This window comes from Haemaphysalis longicornis, unplaced genomic scaffold, assembly GCF_048455015.1.
Source record: "Haemaphysalis longicornis isolate Haplotype H1 unplaced genomic scaffold, Haemaphysalis longicornis Haplotype H1 scaffold_10, whole genome shotgun sequence".
Lineage (NCBI taxonomy): Eukaryota > Metazoa > Arthropoda > Arachnida > Ixodida > Ixodidae > Haemaphysalis > Haemaphysalis longicornis.
This window is the reverse complement of record NW_027526204.1, coordinates 136,078,335-136,084,209: the sequence shown is the minus strand read 5'-3', so window position 1 is coordinate 136,084,209 and position 5,875 is coordinate 136,078,335.

The following is a 5,875-nucleotide window of genomic DNA, read 5'->3' as shown; positions in this document are numbered from 1 at the left end:
AGACAGCAAATCAATACAGAAGTGATATTTGCAGTGTTCCTTTATAAAAAAATCAAACAGGCTTGCTTTTGCGAATTTAAATACTTCATCAACTGCAGAAAAAGAATTCACTCCGCCGTCGCCTGCTGTCGACCGCGCCACTATAGCTTCTTGCGCCATTTTAAGAAATTAACCGGCAACAGTTACGCAAGGTTCCACTAAATAGGTTCCACGTTCTGCTTGCAACGCACGTGGAGTAGGGAAACGCGGTTCTATAAACGTTGAAGTAGGGCGCCTCGATTAACGCTCGTCTCCGCCGTACGGCAGCGTTCGCATCGAGACACCCGGTTTGGAGCAGTGGAACGCGGGAAATTTAAAATGATTTAAGCAAACAGTCAGCGTGTTTACCTTGGGAGGAGCGCGACGCATGAGGAACAACATGAGAGGTGAGCGGGAAAGCGAAGGGAGGCCTTTACTTCGCAATAGCCGATAAAGATTATCGTCTTTTGACGACATTTGCAACGAAAGGAGCAGATACGCGGCAATTTTTTGTGGGGGCAAGTAAATAAGAAATAAGCTTAGATATATCTTGTTACATTTTTAGAAATTTATAGCTTATGATAAAACATGTACAGTGTGAAATTATAATGACCAAGCAATCCGAAAAACCTTTACTACTTCCGCCTTACCATGGGACTTACAAAAGCCCTAGGCAGAATACTAGCTCCAGCCCCCCTATACATTTTTTGAACGCGGAATGCAAGTTCGAAAAATCATGCAGAAGATTTGCGACAATCTTTGATTGTGGCCGCACTCGGGCCATCTGCAAATGGCCTGAAATATCTCTGCGCCAGAATTTCAAAGTTATCACGTAGCCAACATTGGAGGGTTTTGACTTATGTTGAACCGAGCTAGCGTATCTTCTACGTGTGAAGCAAATGTTGCAAAAAGGCCTTGCACATATCGCCATGTTATAAAGATAATGTATTTTTCTATCAGTTCACGATGTACTCAAACTCTGGGACAAGATTCTGCAGACATTCAGAGAATTAACTACTAATGCGGAGCATTCTTATGCCGCTTTCTTGAGTGTGAGTTTTTTTCAGCCAAATTTCTTGGTTTTTAAATCCTGTCCAACCGATTATTTACATTTACGCTATCATAACGATTAGAAGTGGAACTTTTGCGAAATCTGCATTATTGTGGAAATGCAGGGCGTTACGTGATTTGCCATTTTCCATAACTTTTTATTCTTCCTTGTTTTATTAGTTTTCGAAATTTCGTTCGACTATTTACCTCCATTTACGCTATTAAAACGATTACAGGTGGAAATTTTGCAAAATCTGCATTATTGTGGAAATTTCATGCGTTATACGTTTTGCCATTTTCCGTAATTGTTTAAAATGTTTGCCTATTTTTTAGTTTTTCAAAATTCCGTCCCATCAATTATTTCCATTTACGTTGTTACAACGATTACATTTGGACCGTTCGCGAAATCTGCATTATTATCGAAATGCAGGGCTTTACACGGTTCGCCAGTTGTCGTAATTTTTTAATATTTTTCTTATTTTTAAGTTTTTCAAAATTTCGTCCGACAAATTAGCTCTATTTATGTTATTAAAACGATTGCATTTGGAAGTTTTGCGAAATATGCATTTTTGTGGAAATGCAGGGCGTTACACTGTCCGGGCTGCGGGGGTACTCGGCAAAGAATGCTACGCATTAAAACACCGTGAAGGCGCGTCAGGAATGTGTTGCCCAGCGCATTCGTATGACGCCGACAGCTGCCTAGCCCGAAGTGCGGTTCATTTTTTTTTTTTCTTCGTTATGACGCTCATTTCTCGTACTGTTCGCACGCACTGCATATGAAAGCACCACTGGCACGTAGGAAAACTGAAACAAGGGAATAACTTGCTATTACGAGCGGCCACGGTTTAGCGAGATTCGAGCTGGTCAAGCGTGCGGAAAACTGCGACTGATCATCCTTAGCCACCGTGCCGCCCGGCGGGCAACCCGGCTGATTAGCACGGCCGAAGACGCCCGCTTCGATTATATCGCAATAGCGCCCCCAGATGAGCGCATCTCGAGACCAGGGGAGTACAAGCGCTTAGCAGTATAGCGTAGGAAACTAATTAGCGCCAGTTGTTCACCCATGTTATTTTAACCTGCAAACGCAGCGATGAAGGCCAAGCAAATATCAACAGTCGGCGAAAGGAAGAGCGGACGCGTTCCATCGCAAATGCGGCGTCCCCCCTGCAGCCTGCCTGTGCTTTTTCAATCCTCTCTCTCTCTCTCTCTCTCTCTCTCTCTCTCTCTCTCTCTCTCTCTCTCTCTCTCTCTCTCTCTCTCTCTCTCTCTCTCTCTCTCTCTCTCTCTCTCTCGCGCGCGCGCGCTGTGCTGAAGGAGAGATGAAGCGCTCCTGTAGGGTACCAATGACGCTAGGCTCAAAACGTCCCCTCACGGCTCAGTCTTTTAATAGACGCTCCAGACGTCGGCGTCAACGATAAGCGCATCGCCAAGAGCTCCGAATCGTTTTAACTCGGGAGGAATCGAATCATGGGCCTCGGAATCGGACTGGCTACGGATTATACTTGGGAGGGCACAATTCTGGCTATTTATTTGGCCTGCATCTGGGATGAATATAAACTCTGGTATCTTCAGCTCCCGAATCGCCCTCAAAATGCGAAGTCAAAGGGCTCATTGCCTAGCGCCGTAATGGGCAGGGTGAGCCCATCTCAGTAATAGCATGAGCTTGAAAGTATGGATTCGCGCCTTTCTAGGCGAGTGGTAAGCGGAGATGGTTAAATACACATAAAAACAAAATACAAACCTGTTCTGTTGGAAATAAATAGGGTTTGGTAGCTCCTACTACTCCCATTTGGACTAGCGAGATGTCTCCGCAAAAAACAAAGATTATAAATACGTATCAATAATACCCCAATTTGGTGCTGAACAATTCCAGCAGTGACGTTAGCGGTAAACCATTAAAAAAGAGTTATGAGTTGGTTAACTCCATGGTAGAACTCAAGTCACCCAATCAGACATATCCAAAGGTACTACCACAATTACCCAGGCATTTTTCTTGACGGCTTGATTGGTCTGTGGCCGCCAATCACGCAAACATGTCATTGTGAAGTCATAAAGACCGGGCGTGGAAGTTTCTGCAGAGTTGCCCCTGCTGCATCTACTTTCGTCATACCCTGGATGAGTTATTACAGTAACAAAAGTTTGTATCACAATTGGAATCATTGATTATGAGACGAGGAAGTCTTTTGATTAAATCACATTGATTTTTTTGTCTTCCCGGTCTCCGTAATGCTGTGTTCGGATGGTTGTTTTCATCCTCTGGCTCAGAGCACTCGGATTCGTACGCCACGCCCAATCCGAGCGAGAGACGTTGCTCCCCGATCGAACGCGTTACTCGATTTCGGAGCAGCACGTGATCGTACCGTCGTGACGTGGCCCATAGTGCCCTCCGCGGCAGTCAGAAGGGCCTACTAATTCCGCCAATAGGGAAAGCGCACCCGTGGCAGAGTTACCGGGTGCGCTTATTACAAGCGGATTCGGGCTTCTTTTTCCGCGAGTCGCTGGTAAATTCTCACAGTCGCCTGTCGCGTTTTTTAGGCTTACTTGCGTTTTTTCGGGAAATTTCATTGCAGCGCCCTGCACACACATTTGTCATCAAAAATACGGTTTGTGTGGCATCGTCATCATCATCACCGATTGGTTTGTGGGTTGGGGCTACGTTCCTCTGTCCTTGTCGTTGCCAGGGTTGGACTGGCGGCTACTTTTCGCCAAATTGGCGAATTTGAGAATCCCGTGGCGACCTAACATTGTGAATGGCGACACAGCAAATATCTGGCGATGTTCGGCTAAGGTTTTTTTGATCGAGTTACGCCTTAATGGGTTATGAGTTAGCTATGAGTTACGCTGTAATGGCAAGAATAAGCGCACACAGTTTATTCCAATGCGGGAAATCACAACCCCTTGTCCACCGCTTCCGCCTCCATACCAGCCTTCCCAGTGCAGCACTTTGAATGCTAGAGGACTGCTGGGAACGATGCGTCGTATTTTGAAAGATGCCATATTTTATGGAGTTGCGAAAAATTGGAATGAAGCAGATTTCTTTCGTGCAGTAGATACTTAGCGTGCAGACGTTTTTGGCAAAATTAGGAATGGCTGCTTTTGGCGACGTTTTGTTTGTTGCTTGGCGAAATTGACTGAAACCCAGTGGCAACCCTGGTAGTTGTCTTCATTTTCTTGCTCCATGTTTTGCAAACAGTTGTTGTCGTCGTAGTGCGTTGCCATGGCTTCAAAGTGGTCAAAATATGGGAGAAAGTATTGTAAAGAGTGGGAAAAGGACACGCGCGCAAGGACTGGTTACGTCCAGTCACCGGAGACGATAAAAAAGCAGCAGCATGTACGTATTGCAAGTGTGAGATCCGCGCACACCATGCCGACCTCCTTCAGGGCATGGCTACATAATAACACGTGAGAAACTCTCGGCCACTCATTAGTACACGTTTGACTACCGATGGGTTTTCCTAAATCGTCACGTCCAAAGACGACACCAGAATTGGAACTCAAGCTTGCGTGTTATTCAACGTGTCACGCCTCTACAACTTCCATTGACGTCTCGGCGAACTGGTACACGCGTAGGCCTACACAGCGTGTGACGTAAAGCTTCACCGAACAAAATGGGGAGCACTAATAACAAAAGTTCTTGCCCCCTGTCTGCTCGAGGACATTGTGAAGGATATAGGTTCTTCGAAATATTCATTGTTGATTGATGAGAACACTGACGTAGCAAACAAAACGCAGTTGGCTGCCGTGGTTCTCTACTGCTGCACATCATTAAATGAATTGGTGGCCAGATTCTTGGGGCTGTTCACGATCGCGTGTTTGAGCTCCCATGTGATTGCACAAGGTCTTCTAGGTGTCTCAACCAAGGTTGGCCTGGATTTCACAAGGTGTATTGAAATTGGAACCGACGGTTGCAACCATATGGTTGGCAAGGACAATTCCGTGTAAGCACACTTGCACCAAAAGAACGAGAACCTCATTCTGGTAAAGAGCGTGTCTCACTCCATTCAACTATGCTCAAGCGGGGCAGTGGAAGTACTTCAATGGAGTCTAGAATTCCTGGTTGGCCACTCTTACAGTTGGTTTTCAGACAGCTCACACCGACTTCATGAGTACAGCAAGCTATACCAACTTATAAACAGCGGCAAAGAACCATTAAAGTTGGTTAAGCTGTCAGGAACGCGGTCCTTCTACATCTCGAGCTGCTGCAAGCGTATCCTAGAAGAATGGGATTAACTCAAGCTTCATTTCACCATGTGCAAGGACAAGTACCGTTGCTAGGACAGTGAGATCGTGTGCAAAATTTACAGGGAACCTGTCAACAAGTTGTACTTGGTGTTTCTGAACCCAGTACTGCAGGAGTTCTCAAGGACCAACAAGCTGCCTGTGCCAACTTGAAAGTGTAAATCAAATGCAACTGCTTGATTGACTTGAGAACGTTTTTTCGATCGCTGATTTCCAGAGTGCTCATCCCTTCGCACATACCAGCTGTTGGAGAGAGACTTTCGGAAGTCAACCTGGAAGACAATGCAACCCACCGTCCCCTTTCTGCTGTGGATTTCGGGGTGCTTTTCAACACGGAAGTCGCAGCATCCAGACCAAGCACTGAGCAGGAAAGATACGTTAAACATAGACGCCGGGATTTCATTTTTGAGGCTGCAATGCAAGTGCAGCTCAGGCTTCCTCATAACATGCAGCTTCAGAATTCCATGAAATTATTTTCGCCTGAATGCATACTTGCCCCAGTTGGCCTTGCGCCATTAACATCCACCCCTCATCATCATCTGAATGCATACTAAGTCAAGTAAAACAG